Source organism: Propithecus coquereli, unplaced genomic scaffold (assembly GCF_000956105.1).
Source record: "Propithecus coquereli isolate 6110/MARCELLA unplaced genomic scaffold, Pcoq_1.0 Scaffold24, whole genome shotgun sequence".
NCBI lineage: Eukaryota > Metazoa > Chordata > Mammalia > Primates > Indriidae > Propithecus > Propithecus coquereli.
The window spans coordinates 924117-941288 of record NW_012147952.1 but is presented as its reverse complement, the minus strand read 5'-3'; the positions used below and the strand labels follow the sequence as shown (position 1 = coordinate 941288).

Here is a 17172-nt window from a genome sequence, read left to right as displayed (position 1 = left end):
CTTAAATATACTTTATAAGCAAAACAAGAGCTTTTGTTTACATAATTTTTTGGATTTTACTGTTCCTAATTTTATTCTGAAACTCAATTTTACCCGAAACCATAATTACCATATTAACTTTGTAATGCACAGTTGTATGCAATTCAGCAAAGTAGTAGCGCACCATCAGGCTCTATTCACCCAGAACATAGGAAAAACAGGATTGGTCATACCCATTTAAAAACAAATCTGTCTCGCACAATTTGCCAATGTGTAATCTCAGTCTGAATTCTGACAATGAAATATATGGATATATATCTATATATTTCATCTTGATTTTCAAAAGTAGTCAAAGGGAGTTCTTCACAGCTTAGCTTTGCCTGGCTGAAGCTGAAGATTTTGTAACTTCATAGCCAGACCCATATTTTCAGTGATTTTCAATTTACCTTGAAAGAAGGCCGATTGTGGATTCATTTTACCAGTCATTAAAGCCAGTAGGTTGGAGTCGGCCATTGTGATTGTGCAGTCAGCCTTCTTATCTGAGTTAGGAAGCACTGATCCTTTGCTGTTCTTCACATCTACCCAGGTGGCTTCTTTACCCCCAGGGCCATCCTTCACCTTGAAGGCAAAAATACCACCGATTTTCTTCACAAACTGTTCCCCTTCCTCTTCAAGCTTCTCAATCTCCTTAAACATAAGATTTGCCTTAAATCCATCACCTGGAGAGCTGGTTGGAATAGCCGCAATTTGATGAGTTCTAAAAGAACTGGCAGCTTCAGGAAAACCCATCTTGTAGATCGTTACAACTGCAGCTCCTCCAAGGCCCAAATTATGCTGCAGAGCCACCTTTGCACCAGGAACTTGCCTCTTTCCCAATAACGGTGTTTTCTTTCTTCAGTCTCTGTCCTTTGTTATTTCCCTTCCTTTGTTCTAAGGTGATGTCATCTAATCACAAACTGTCATCTGCATAGTAAATAATCACAACAATTTGGGTCTCAGTGTCTAACTGTATTTATCCCGATGACTAATGACAAACTCAAATTCATTGAAAAGATTAAGACATTATTTGTCCTCTTAAATCTTTTCTCCTCTCATTTTTCTGATCTGCATTACTCATTCCATTCTTCTATACTTCTCCAACTTATGAGTCTGGTATAATTTCTGCCTTTTTTCCTCTTTGTCTTCAAAATTATCAGCTTATAAATAAGAGTTATGAACAACTGCTTGTAAATAACATTTTCTTTTAAATTGGTGAATGTTTAATTATAAATTGTACTGTTGGGTTCAAATCAAAACATAAAATTATTTGAAAGACCATAAATACAAATAAAACAGTGTACAAATTATAGGAAAAAATTAGCCTTAAATTACAACACTATCAAGGTAGAGCAGGCTAAAATAAAATGTTTAAATGTTATTGATATATTTTCCACTTAGCTCCAAAATCTATGCATTCCTTTCATCTTGTTCACTGAAACATGTTTTTATATAAACTATCATAATTACCTGCTACCCACTGGGTTTTAAAGCGTGTTCACTAATCCCTCTTGATTGTATAGCATTTAGAGTTTGAATCCCTTAAAAGTGTTGAACTTCATACTAGCACTGGGAGGTAAACATCATCATTCCTCATATAGGTAAGCACATGGGGCAGATTTTCTTGTTCGTGTAACATAGCTCAGAAGGGGTACCAAACCAGAACATAGGTTTTTCAGCCCCTGGACATTTGCTAGGTTTAACTTTCCCTCAGATGTCTCTGGAGGAGATCATTCATAAAAATAAACACAAAAGCATCCACGTGGTCATCAGGGATTAGGTGTTCTACAATGACACGGCAAATAAACACATGGTGCATTTTATTTCTCTCTCAATGTATGTGCAAGTATATATTTGTATAGCTCCACTTTGCTTAGCAGGAGTGTGATTTGAGTTTGCTCTCCTCAAGTGTTTAGTAGTTTTACCTTTATTTTTCTGGAGAAAGAGATGTTAGGGAATGTTTGGAGATTCCAGTGTTCAGACTGTAATTATTATTTCAGTTAGGTAACCAGGTTAGATTCTATAAATCTAGCATGGAATGAAAAAGATAAGCTGAAACACCTTGGGCTTGTTGTTTACCTCCCTGGACCCCAACTTCTTCATTTAATAAAATAAAGGAGGTAGACTCTTTCGTAAAAATAATAATATGATGATGATAAAACCAATAACGAATTGAGTATTTAATTTAGGCCAAATACAACGCTAAATCTTCACATTCATTATCACATTTGACATTCACAAAAATACCTTGAGAAGGAAACTATTATTATTTCTGTTTTACACATGGTGAAACAGTCTCAGAGAGCTAAGTGAGCTTCCTAAGGTAACACAGCCGATGAGTGGCAGAGTGGGATTTGGCCTTTGGTTTGTTCTATCCCAAAGACTGTACTCGCAGGTCCCAGGAGGGGGTGCCCCTCACTGCTCCACCCTCCATGATTTCTAAGGTCTCCTGAAACAAGGAGTTTCATTATTTTTTTTTCTATTAAACAAACATGAATTTTTTTTCCATTTTATCATTACCTATTGAAACATTCTGGACTTGTTTACTTCATTATGAAATCAATATTTGTTGTTTAAGTTAAAGAATTAGGCAAAAGACCATTAAGTAGAAAGTCATTGGAAGTTCTTAAATTGATGTTGGATGTTGCTAAATTAAGAAAGTCCATCATTCATGGAGAACTTCACTAATAAAATTTCAATTAAAGCAAAATCACATAGTTTTATTGATTGCAACAACAAAAAATATATTCCCAACATGTTCTCATACAGTCAAATAACATTTCAACTATAGATGTTTGTAATACATGCAATTGAAAGTTTTAGATTTCTCTCCACAAATGTTTAAAATACACATTTTTTATTTTTTTCAGTTGAAGAATATTACTATTGAACATTTTAATCTTAAAAATGTCATGAATCAATAAATCATATAAAATATTTTTTTCAATATGATGTTTAAATTAAAAAAAAACTGATTTCAAAGGTATTTGGGATGATTTTTCCCGCTGGAACTGATGCAAGGATAATGGTAACCAGAATTAATATCTCATTAGCCCTTTGTTACTAAATAACTAAAATCAGATTCAGAGGGCTGATACTTCTAGCCTTAAGTCTGAAGTCACTCCTTATTCTAAATGTAATCTTTATTTTCATATACTTTGATTTATATACTATTAAAATTCTACTATTAAGGAAAGAAATATTTTCAAGAATATAATTTGATTTATCTATACCATTTAAATTTTTGCTTTAAAATAAAATTTAACTATACACATATATGTTAGAGAGATAAGAGAAACCATTAAGAAATAAAACAAAAAAAATCTAAGTTGATACGTACCAGGGAATTTGGATTTGGGGCATTAGTTTAAAGCATAAAAGAGTCAGGAAATTCATACTAATAATTCCGAGTTTCAGTTTACAAATCAAGAAAGTATAAAATAGTGAAAATACGGTCAAATCTACCAATTAATAATTTAGGGTTTAAATTTGTTTTATTCATAATTGCTTTTGAAGAATTTCTGTTGCATTGGTACTTAAAGATGATATTCAATAGTAAATAAAACATAATTTGTTCCCCCAATTATGAATTGATCTTAATGTATGCACCCATGTCAAACACTTAAAGCCATTGTAAAGTGTTGCAGCAGACCAAGAAAATAACACAGTTGCTTATAGAAAAATGTTATCAATGATTAAGAAATACTTGAAAGATATCTTTTCAAGTATCTGCATCTTCAACAGTTTCTTATTAGCCAAAGCCCCATCCATTAGGCTTTCAAGTCATTGTTCATCACTAACTTAGGCCTAACTCCAAATTTCCATCTGGTTTCAGCCTTTTGAGAAAGGTTTAGCCCACATATGACTCTCAGAGATCATTGGCTGTGTTCACACAAGGTTCAAACTAGATGGGGACCTAAGAAAGGTCCCTGCCCTTCTTTCTGGGCACTATTCTACTTACTTTTTCTCCTCATCAGGATCTAAAAGTCCTGCAAACCCAAGTCGTATTTACAGAGAATTTCAACTCTGATACCCCTGAGCCTTCCTTCTTAGACTAGAAAGATCATTCTCAGGAAAAGATCCGTGACAGAAAAAGATGATGGAAAGGAAATATGTGCTACTAGAAGTAAAGATGCCTGGGAAATTCAGAAGCTCAGGACAGTGGGAATTTTAAGCAACAGCATCTGGCAGAAGCAAGTGTTTGTCATCAACCCTGAGTGAGCAGGCTGGGAAAGTAACCACACCTGTAGCAGCTGCCCCAGTTCAGAAATCACTTAAAAAGGATTCCTCCGAAGGGGAAATGTGATAAAAATGGGTTACTATGTGAGATGATGGATATGTTAATCTGCTTCACTGTAGTAACTATTTTATTATCTCTACATATCCCAAAAGAGCATGTGGTGTATGTTAAATATACACAATAAAATTTATAAAAAACAAGAGAAAATTCAAACTGGGAGGCAAGAGTTACAGACTGGAGGGATATCAGAGGATGAAACAGAAGAAGAAATATGAGTCTCAGGAACAAGAACTTCAAGCAGAACTTTATAGTTGAGAAAGGAAAGGACGCAACAGAAAGGATCAACTTAAGTAAAGACATTTGGCTTTTGCTGAAGAATTTTCTTCGTCGTCTCTCTCACCTTTTTTTTATATAACCTCAATTCTATTTTCCACAAATCTAAATTTTAATAGAAAATAAGTATGGATTCCAAATGAGAAAATGTTTCTACATCTGGATAAAGGTGAATTTTGTCCTTGAAATATTATGTTCTCTTTAGTCTAATCAAAGACTGAATAAAATCTTTTGAAAGGAAACCACAGTAACAGTCTTTTTTTTTCTTCACAAAAGGGAATTCATTCCATCAGTCTTGATTCATTAAAACAGACTGAAACTGTACCTACTTTGTCTCTGTTGACCTTCATCTTTGAATGAGGCTTTGTAAGCTCCTAAATGAATTTCTCCTTAGATTTTTGGTATCAGTTGCAATTTCCAGGAATTAATAAAAAAAAAGAATACTTTGAGGGAGAATCAGAAACAGAAAATTGAGGAAGCCCTATGTCTTTTTTTTCCAGGATATTACTGAACAGTGGAATGAGCACTGAATGAGTACCAGAATTTATGCTGAAGTCCCAGGTCTGAAGCTTCCTAGCTGTTTGACCCAAGGCAGGTCACTTAGGCTGTCTGAGCCTTTGCTTCCTCACCTGGGGAGTGAAGCTAATCATGCTCACCAATTCAAAAAGTAAATAACATATGAATGGTTAATAAACACATAAAGTGTTCAGCTTAATTAGTAATCAAATATTAATAAATACAATTAAAATATCTATGGAATGAGCAATGATCTCTCCAAATACCCAGTGTTGATGAAGGCTAAATGAGACAGGCACTTTCACGCTCTATCAGAAATAAAATGTAAGTGTGTACCAGGAAACTTAAAAATGCTCATTTAATTTGACCCAGCAAATCTCTTTCTAGGAATCTATCTCAAAGAAATCATTTAAAAAACATGGGCTATGCTTTATTCACAATGATAGTTATAAAAATTATAACAGTGAAAAGTTTGAATCTTCCTAAGTATTTGGAAAAAAATTCAAAAATAAAACTCACCATAAAGTGTATACAACAAAACATTATAATACAATATATGTATATCAACAAGTACATGTGTGGGGTTTAGAAAACAGTTTTAACCTATTTCAGTGACCTCATCAGTAGCTGAATATGAAATATGCTTATATTTCTTTTCATATTCCAATTATAACTCAAGTCCCCAACAGTGTGTAAGTCAAAAGTTCATCCTGCTCACAGAATTCCTAGAGCTGTTCTCGGAGTTTCCGACATCACCAGCCCACACTTGCTCCAGGCGAGCCTCTCAGCTGTTTTCCAGCTCCCTTGGCTCCCACAGCCACTCGGCTCCCTTGGATGCAGATGGTCTTCCACCAGAACAACCAGTGACCGTGACTGAAGCGCCCCTCTGGCCCTGTGGAAGAGGCGCTTCCTCCTCTGTTCCCCCAGCACAGCTGAGAAGAACTGTGACATTTATTGTGTCTTTCTGAGAACTGAGGATTGAGAGAAGCGCAGCCCAGAAGGCAACTGCTTACTGCTACTGCTGAAAGTGGCCATGCTGAGCATCCCAAACTCAACCTTAATAACTCAGCAGAACCCAACAGGATCACACATGGCAAGGGGCTCTCAGCCTTTATCAACAGGACTCTCTATACATCAGAAATGAAGCACAACCCAAGCCCACCAACCATGTGCTCACACCCCAAGAGAGAAGATGCTGGCCTTCATGCCTGCCCAGACTGATTGGGAAAAATCATGATTTGGGTGTGCAAAGTCATAACAGGTAACCAAAATGTTTGTACCCCCATGATATCCCGAAATAAAAAAATAAATAAATAAATAGATCATATAGCAAGCAAAAAAAAAAATCCATTGCCTTTGGGATAATCTTATTTCCTACTAATGCCATCTGTCTGACTCCTATAGCTAGGACCAGAGCTTAGCCCACTTCTCAAAGTTTGGGTAAGTTTTCAATCTTAAATAACACCAATAGTCTCATCAATGTGGTGCTCTGCAAGGTCATTCCAGCACCTTGTTTGGAGTGGCAAACAGATTAGATTTGAATATCCCTCCCACCATAGTTCAAATCCTGGCCTCCAACAACAGGATTGTTAGACAAAAAAGTAGAGGGAAGCACTATCTAAGGTAGGAGCTTCTAAGCTAAGGACCATATCACCTGTAAAGCTACAAATATTTACTATCTGGCCCTTTGAAGAAAATGATTGCCAAGTCTTGATCTCACATCAGGAAATGTAGCCTGAGGTTAGGAGCCAGAAAGCTAGCCCCCTGGTGAATAAGCCAAAGCAACTAAACTGAACCGCACCAGAGAATTATTAGACCCAATAAAAGGGAATCAAGAAAGAGAGCAAGATGACAGAAAGCGAAGCAGGAGATTCAGCAGCTCACTCTGTAAACACCCAACTGACTTCACGGGGTCGGATATGTGACTGAGAGAGCATATGAAGCCCCACTACAAAAGGTGATGATATGCTGCTCTCAACACCAGGTGACCAGGATAAAGAGAGGACTTCGGTAATGCAATTAATACATCTGTTTGGAGACTGGGGGAGATCTGGAGGGGAGTCCGGAATTCCATCTTCTGGGGCATTTCTATGACATGTGACTCTCGTCTGCACCTAGCTTCCGTTGCAATTCCAAGGGGACATCTACCATGTTTAGCACTGCACACAAAATGGTGGGTACACAGTACCTTTCCCTATTTTTCAGAAATCAATTTAGTTTATATTTTGGCACCTCTCTCTGCCTTTTTCCTGAGGTTGGCTCTGCATTCCTCCAGAGGATCAACTTTGCACATGGACAATAGCTGGGTTGAAGGGAGTGCAAGAGGTCTAGACCCCCAGCTGTTGTTTCACATGGTTAGAGATCCAGTTGTCTTTTATTTCTGTCTGCAAGTTCATTACAGATCCAGCATCAACCTCTGCTATTTTTTTCTCAACTGTTAAGCATAAAGGACTCATTCTCTTCCCCTATCATGTTGGAGAACTAGAAACTTTATGAGGCCATCTGGGGTCTTATGTTGCTAGGCACATTGTAGAAACTGTTTCTTGGGATTTGCCTTAACACCAGGCATCTACTAAGAAATCAACTAAGAAAATGGGCCACGAGTTCCCCCTTCTTTCAGACCCCACCAGCCTGCCGTGGTTTCTGCTCCTGCACATACCCCTGGGGAGGGAAGGGGCAAGGCCCGCTTCTCACAGGCAGCCTCTTAGCTTCCCTCCCAAATGACTCCTCCCCTTAGTCAAAGGAATACTGGCTTCTTTTTTCCCTAAAATTTGAAGACAAAAAGACTGATTCATCATATTTTTCTCTCAAGTCTATTGTTTGCTACCCTTAGTCCTTTCTATTACTGGCAGGGCCTGAACTCTTGAAACTTAGAGTCAGAAATAGCTCTTCCTCTGCTGCTTTTTGCCAATACATTCTTTCCCTAAAGCAATGAGTCTGGAATAACTTCTCACCTTAAATTGAGGATAGAGGAAGAAAAGGGAGCAGAAAATGGCAGGGAAAAATTAGTTTAAATCTGGTTAATATTTCAAACACATAATCCCACTGAAACCAATTGCTCTAGTTCTCCCTTGCTAAGCAGTGGAATATGCCCATGATCTGTGGCATATCATGGGGCCAAGAATCACTGTCTTTTACAATCTGCTTATCATGCACACACAGCTCCCCAACACAAACAACCCTACGATTAAATGCCAACAGCACATGGGGAACATTTTGTAATATAGATAAGAAGTCAAAGTTAATATCTACTTATTATGATACATATACATAGAGAGATGATCTATATCAAGATGATATATATATATTTCAAGATTTGCTCTAAATCAGTAAGAAAGAAAGTAGAAAATTGGCAAAGGACACCAAGTAGTAATCTACAAAAGAAACAAAACAGATGGCATATACAAATGTATACCAAAAATATTAATGTAAATAAAATCTCCTAGGGCTATTAATAGGGATGCAACTTCAGAGGCCCCCATCCCCAGTATACTAATGCAGAATTTCAAAGCTGAAGTTTGGAAATCTGCATTTCGCGTTAAGCACCCACACATATTTCTAGAGCCTACTAAAGTTTGGGTCCCACTGGTACTGAGGAAATTATTCTTTCTCAGGAACATTAGAGTCTGACTAAATCACTATGACGAATGATCCTAACCAGGAAGCTAAACTGTAAATTCTCTAAGATAGGACTCAAAATACTGCTAGAAAGCAAAAATCACCACTACCACCACCACCAACAGAGGCAACAACAGCCAAACAACCACATCTGGAGATGGAATCCTACAGAGAGCACATTTTCTTCTCTACCCCCTCATTTTGTATCCAGGATGCCAAGATGCCAACGTCTTCTCCTGTACTATGTGCCCTCTAACCTCCTTATATTTTTTTCTTAATATTAATATTTTCTAAATAAAATTTTTACTGCTACTATTCACTTTTAAATATCTACATGCTGCCTATTCTCCTTATTTAAGAAGACTTCTTTTGCCTCAACTTGGAAAGCATAGATAATCATTTACTGGTTTTTATTTTAGGTCTTTGGGTTTGTACACATTGCCTTGATTAATTTATGGAATTCAACTGACAGCACAGAAAGTATAGTCGCTGCCTAGATGAACATATGCCTCACATGAAAACCAAATATGTGCTCAGTAGTCCTGTCAGCGATATCTAGATGTAGACAAAGTAAGGTAGCACAGTGAGGGTATTCCATAGACAGATGTGGGTCAAACACAACCTAAATGAAATTCTCTGGAAACAAACTCATTTCAAGTGGCCCGCTCTGTGATGGTAATTTGCATTTGCATTTATTAAGCAAATGTAAACAAGATATGCTATAAAGGGAAGGAAAATGAGAAATATTTCTACCATCACAAGAAGACTCCATTTAGAGCAGTGCCATCATCTCTTGGCAGAAATATCTTGTTGGCTTCATTTTGGAGCAGATTGCTTTGATCTCCCCTCCATTCCAAAATTTGGGTGCCAAGCTCTATAACTAGTACATTAATGCCAATGTTTGTTAACTGACCAGAAAACAAAAAATAATCACATTCTAGCTAACTGTATCTGTGTTATCAGAACAGCTCCTACCCCCACACCATAATTGGAAAGTGTCTGTAAAATTTGTAGGAAAGTTCTGGTTTGGAAGATAATAGAATAAGCAGGTATAATATTTAGTATCTTTCCTAACCTGCTCTGCATCCAAATACTACTCCCTCTTCCCATGCTTAAATAACAACTTTTAAAAATTATTCTATTATTGCACAGGTTGTATTGTATCATAATCATCTGTTTAGATGTCTGTCTCAGCTCCTCAATCATGAACAACTTGAAGAAGCCATCTCTGGCACTATTACATCTAGCATAGTACTTGCTTAATAAACGTTAAGTAAATGAGTAATTCCATAACCAAGGAATAATAAAGTCATGCTTATATATTTATGCCTAGCCAGGCTATATAAAAATGATGGAACAAACACCTTATTCAATGTGTAAGATGGACAATGTCAATAGCATATGTTAATTCTATGAGTTAACGAGATCCACACAGTGTGGGTACTCATTAAACATTACCAGTTGATATGTTCTTCACATTTGACATGGTGAAGGAGTTCTGCACAGTCTTTTAGAGGTAAACTCTCATGTGGTTGGCTCAATAGCAACCACTACTGAAGACAATTTAGCTTTTTTGAGTCACCATAAAGAATCCCCTCTCATCAAAAGCAGCAGCAAGAGATACAGATTTTTCCTAAAGATTTTTTCCATTAAGTTTTACAGAAGCTTTTAAGAGAGGTGGTTTGAATGCACATCCCAAAGCAATCAGCTTAATTAATATTATGTTACATATCTCTTCTTCCCAAAGTCCCTCTTCTGCCACACTACTAGCCAGGATTCCTGTCACTCTCTCTAACCTTCCACCAGCTCGATGGAGTCACCCTCTATAAACCAGCATCTTCTGGAGGGCTTGCACATGTATCTTCCCATTATGAGCATGGCCTCGGTTCAGCCTTTGCTTAGCCAGCCTCTCTCGGACCAGACCCTGCATACAGGCCATCCTTTAAGTAAATAAAAATACCATCACCCCATGTCTAAAATCTCTCATGAAGTAGCAAATAGTCAAAATACAGTTGATGACAGGTAGAAAGCATTTCACTCCAGGTATTTGGAGAGTCTAAATTGAAAAAAAATACTTATTAAAATTTAGAATAAATCTTCAACAAATTCTAAATATTCAAAAAATGATGAATACATGTTATTTAGGAAATTTTTTCTAATTCTAATACTCCTGTTAGTTCTGTCCCAAATCTATAGCATTCTTTAAGATATCTTCTTTAATATGTTTTAGAATAGGTAATATCACAGAAAATGAGGCAAGATGTTTATTATTGGATTAATGTATTCAGTTCAACTCTGTTCTTGAGTGCAGCGTTAGGTGCAAAAATGTGATCCAGTGTTCACAGATAGTAACCTTGAGTGGGGAGAGTGTGTGCCTGTCTTATCATCCTTTGTGTTTTTCCTTATTTTAAAATTTTCTTTTTAAAATTACTTATTTTCTTGACCATTTCTGGGTCAAACATCCCTTCCAGCTCCCATTGTTTGCTTCCCGTGCCATGAAGTAACTTTCTTCTCATTTGTCCTTTTGTCCCTCTTTCTTTGACACTCCTTTACAAATCCTCTCCCTTCTCTTCCTGCCCCTCATCTGTGAGCAGTTCTCCAGTCTAGTCCTTGAACAGTCTCCCTGATGAGAAATCCCAGGAAAAGGGGCCCACGTGCAGGAGCCAGGTGCCTGAAGAGGTGAGCAGAGCTGGAAGGCAAGAGACAAGTCCTAACCACAGCTTAGTCATTTACCTACATCTGGGTGCCTAACATATTTGTGCTCATCTGAAAAGATGCTGTTATCAAAGCTGCGGAAAATAATTGACATACATGTAAATACCTGTTATCAAGAGTTATTAAAGCATGAAGCACTAGGAGGTAAACATCACAAGCAGTAAAATTCAAAAAGTATGGAGTGGCAAACTTCAGTAGGACAATCCTTGCTTATTATCAAAGTGATCTCTCTAAGTGCACTCTGAGTCTTTGAAGCAAATGACTCCAGAAACTCCAAACACCCCAGCACTAACAGGAAATTAGAGCCATCTGCCCCACCCAGCTGGGCAGAAGTAAATCGGGGCAGTGTGCTCCCTTGACAGTAAGTGATGGTAAGCCTATTAGCATATCCTTATTCAAGAGCAATCTAGTACTACCTTACAAATAAAATGCACAAAGCAATTAAATATCTCAAAATTGATAACATTTAATAAAAAATAGTGTCCCAGTAGCATTTTATAAGCACTACTGAAGGAAATTGCCTTTATCTTTTATAGAAACTGCTGAAGCAAAAATTTCACTGGACTAAGTTTAAACAGTCAAGGAAGACTTTATTCAAGATTGTTGCAATAGGAGAGACCAGAATGCAGTCTGAACTCAACTCTGCCAAAAAAGGGCTGGAGAGTTTTAAGAGCTGGGGAGAGAGGAAAGGATGGTAGACCATCTGCCTTTGCTAATTGGCCTTACCCAAAGGAAAAGTATACTTTCTGTCTTATCTTCATGACAGAAAGTAGTTTTCCCACTTGGAGTAAAGTGCCCAAGGCAGTTGGGCTCTTCCCCACCACTGATACTGGGACGTAGCTGATCTCTGATAGCCACTTGTACTATCTGCCTCCACGATTACATTTTTTTTTTTTTTAAGACAGAGTCTCACTCTGTTGCCCTGGGTAGAGTGAGTGCCATGGCATCAGCCTAGCTCACAGCAACCTCAAACTCCTGGGCTCAAGCGATCCTACCCCCTCAGCCTCCCGAGTAGCTGGGACTACAGGCATGCGCCACCATGCCCGATTTTTTCTATATAGTTTTAGTTGTCCAGATAATTTCTTTCTATTTTTTTAGTAGAGATGGGTTCTCATTCTTGCTCAGGCTGGTCTCGAACTCCTGAGCTCAAACTATCCGCCTGCCTCGGCCTCCCAGAGTGCTAGGATTACAGGCGTGAGCCACCGCGCCCGGCCACATTACATTTTAAAGGGAAGGCTCCCAGGTCCCTAAGTAAGACATTCCTGAGTTGCAAAACTGGAAAGATGCTGGAAAAAGAATTATAAACATTTCAAAGGGACAGGGAAAGAATCTGCAATTACAAGTTTTCTAAAGTAAATGCTCTAGGAAAAGAAAGATCAGGGGCCTAGAGTTGCGAAGAAAACTGTCCACTGTTTAGTCAAACTGAGGGAAAATTTAGCACAGCATAGTCACAATATTTTCAGGGCTTCTTTGACTCTCACTGTTCAAAGAGAATAATTCATGCACTGTTTAAAAGAAGGGTAATTAGGGCAATGCTACCCCTATAGCAATGCCTTGTCTTAATAAAAAGTTTTAAGATCATTGACAATAAAATCCCATTTGGAATTTATTGTCTTCAAGTTGATTAAAAAAGAACATGTTTGTTTTAAAAAGAACTAATCTCCAATAATATGCAAAAACCTTACAATGGCATCCATTATGATTTCAAAACATCCCTCAGGTAAGGGGGTTGATTAGTGCTGAAAAAGTAATTAATTGTATTACATAACTTCATATGAGCAAATAATTTCTATTTAGATATGTCTTTATTCAGTACTTCAGGTATTCCTAAAATACCAGAAAGAAACACTCAATTCGAATGGGTTAAAATGTCATTTCCTCCTTCCTCAAGCTATTGTTACCTTTCAAAAAATATTTTAAGTTCCTATTATAGGCAAAGAATAATACCTCATAATTTAGTAGAGTAAGAAAAGATGAATAAGGCAACTCTTTGCTCTTTAATTTACACACTACTAAAATAAATTACGAAAGTCACCATGTAGCTCTAATACAAGGTAGTTTGAAATTAGTGCCATAAATGAATGTGAATTGCTATGGCATTACCACAATAGGAAAAATTAAATCTTGTTACATGATTCTCTTTCTGTTCACAAGTGTCTTGATCAAGTATGAAAAATCTGCAAGTAACATAAGCCCCCTCAGTTTTTCAACAGAAAGAGTGAAATATTAGGAAGTATAAATTTATCTCATGGAATCCAAGGCCATCCTTCGGAAACAAATGGATTCAGAAACTGGATAATAAAGAACCCCAAATTACTCTCTGTCTCTCTGGAGTGCCATGGTCTCTTATTTCCACTTCTCTTCTTTCAATTTTTCCGAAAAATTGCTTTCTCTGCTTTGACATGCACAAGGCCAAACATGATTGACACAGACCTTAATTTGTATCACATCTCAGTTCAAGAGCTAATAAAGACTGACCCACATCTCAGAGACCCAAATCCAAATACCCCAAAGAGAGCATAAGTGGCCTGCCTTGGACCATATGTCCATCTCAGTCCAAATTTTTGATATTGTAATATAATCAGAAATGTATATTTGGTCTCTGCTCCTGGTTGTAGATAGGAGTATTAGAAGAATCTTTTGTTCTACTGTTTGGTCTTTGACCTGGTTTCTGATACAGAGCTCCTAAGACCTGAGTGATAGGAGTATCTGACATAGAGCACCTAAATCCCCTGGAATTTCCTGGGTGATAGGAGCATCTTTTGTTCTGATGAGATGATGCTTGGTGGGCCCCTGGATAGTCTCAGGATGGCGGGAGGGGGTCAAGTGGATTGTTGCCAAGAGAACCCACCATGTGATTAAAGGGTTAGAACTTTCAGCCCCACTCTCAGACCTCTGGAGAGGGAAGAGATATTGAAGGTTGAGTTGATTATCAATGGTTGGTGATGTAATCAATCACACCTATGTAATGAAACTTCCATAAAAACCCAAAAGGACAAGATTCAGGGAGCTTCCATACAGCTAAATACATGAAAGTGCCTGGAAGGTGGCTTGTCCAGAGAGAGCATGGAAGCTTCATGCTCCTCCTCACATACTTTGCTCTATGCAGCTTTTATCTGACTGTTAATCTGCATCCTTTGTAATATCCTTTATAATAAACCAGGAAACATAAGTAAATGTTTCCCTGAGTTCTGTGATTTGTCTTAGCAAATTAATTGAACCTAAGAGGGGTAATGAGAACCAAGGTTTATAGCTGATTGGACAGAAGTATAGGTGACAACTTAATATTTACAATTGGCATCTGGGAGGGGACAGTCTTGTGGGACTAAGCCTTGAACCTGTGGAATCTGACTCTAACTCCAGGTAAATAATGTCAAAATTGAATTAAATTGTAGGACACCCAGTTGGTGTCTACTGGAGAATTGCTTGGTGGGTGGAGAAAATTCCCCATAGATCTGGTATCGAAAGTGTTGTGTTAAGTGGTGAATTTGAGAATAGGAAAAACACTTTTTTGTTGTTGTTGTTGTTGGTTTTCCTTTCTCAAAGAAAACTGTAACTAGAGGTCAAGGATATTGAGATACAATGAGGCTAACCACTATAGTGGGGTGAAAATTTTCTAGACAAAGGAAACATAGTTAGAATATTAACCCCAAATATAAGACAACTAGATAGATATTACAAGAAAGAAATTACTAGCTTTCATCAGTAAACATTCTGTGGAATTGCCTTTTAGTAGGGATTAGGTTCTAAAGTTAGCACACATTACAAAACTAAGCACAGACAAAATTATTTTTGATGCATCTTAATATAAATATCTCTAAATCCCTTCATGTATGTGGTTTTATGTACACAACCCTAGTACTTTGTAGGATGCTTTTGCTGCAAATAGCAAATAACCGTGACCTATCTTGAGTGAGCATAATTTCCCCACTCCTTAAGTGTGAGTTGTACACAGTGACTTCCTTCCAAAGAGAGGAATCCCACAGAGATATTGGAGGTTCTGTTCCAGACCACTGCAATAAAGTGAATATCGCAATATAGGAAGTCGCACAAAGTTTTTGGTTTCCCAGTGCATATAAAAGTTATGTTTATACTATATTGTAGTCTATTAAGTGTGCAATAGCATTATATCTAAACAAAAGTACGTGTCTTAATTAAAACATACTTTATGGCTAAAAAATCCTAATGATCATCTAATCATTCAGTGAATCATAATCTTGCCTTGATGTGGACAGTTGCTGACTGATCAGGATGATGGTTGCTGAAGGTTAGGGTGGCTGCAGAAATTTTAAAAAATAAAACAACATTGAAGTTTGCCACATTGATTACCTCTTCCTTTCACAAAAGATTTCTCTGTAGGATGTACTTGTGTTTGTTAGCATTTTTTTTTTATTTCAGCGTATTAGGGGGGTACAAATGTTTAGGTTACATATATTGCCTTTGCCCCACCCAAGTCAGAGCTTCAAGCGTGTTCATCCCCCAGACAGTGCACACCACACCCATTAGTGTGAATATACCCATCCTCTCCTCCCTCCTCCCACCTGCCCGACACCCAGTGAATGTTATTACTGTATGTGCTTTTAAGTGTTGATCAGTTAATACCAATTTGACGGTGAGTACATGTGGTGCTTGTTTTTCCACTCTTGTGATACTTCACTTAGTAGAATGGGTTCCAGCTCTATCCAGGATAATACAAGAGGTGCTGTATCACCACTGTCTTTTGTGGCTGAGTAGAACTCCATGGTATACATATATCACAGAATTTGATAGCATTTTGCCCACAGAACTTCTTTTCAAGTTGGAGTCTCTCTCAAACCCTGCCACTGCTTCATCAACTACCTTTATGTAATATTCTAAATCCTTTGTTGCTATTTCAACAATGTTCAAAGGATCTTCATGAGGAGTAAATTCCATCTCAAGAAACCACTTTCTTTGCTCATCTCTAAGAAGCAACTCCTCCTCCATACAAGTTTGATCAATAAATTGCATAAATTCAATCACATCTTCAAGCTTGACTTCTAATTCTAGTTCTCTTGCTATTTCTACCACATCTGCAGCAACTTCCTCTACTGAAGTCTTGAACCCCTCAAAGTCATCCATCAGAGTTGGAATTGACTTCTTCCAAAATCCTATTAATGTTGACATTTTGACCTTTCATGAATCAGAAATTTCTTAATGGCATCTAGAATGGTAAATCCTTTTCAGAAGGTTTACAATTTGCTTTGCTCAGATCCAACAGGGAAATCACTATCTATGGCAGCTATAACCTTATGAGATGTATTTCTTAAATAAAAGCCTCAAAGATGGAAATTACACCTTGATCCATGGGCAGCAGAATGAATGTTGTGTTAACAGGCATGAAAACAATATTTATCTCCGTGTACATTTCCATCTTCATCAGAGCTCTTGGGTAAACAGTTGCATTTTCAATGAGCAGTAATATTTTTGAAAGGAATCTTTTTTCTGATAAGTAGGTCTCAATGGTGGATCTAAAATATTCAGTAAGCCATGCTAAATAGAAATACATAAACAGATGTGCTGTTATCCAGGCTTTGTTGTTCCATTTATAGAGCACAAGCAGAGTAGATTTAGCATAATTGTTAAGGGCTCTATGATTTCAGAATGATAAATGAGCACTGACTTCAACTTCAAATCCCCAGCTGCATTAGCCCCTAACAAGACTCAGCCTGTCCTTTTATACTTTGAAGGCTGGAACTGACTTCTCCTCTTTACCT

The 17172-nt window shown here is 37.4% G+C and overlaps 1 pseudogene; it reads right to left on the bottom strand.

The window, feature by feature from the left end:
- Window positions 1–272: 272 nt before the first annotated feature.
- Window positions 273–783, bottom strand: LOC105811780 (annotated as a pseudogene).
- Window positions 784–17172: the final 16389 nt, after the last annotated feature.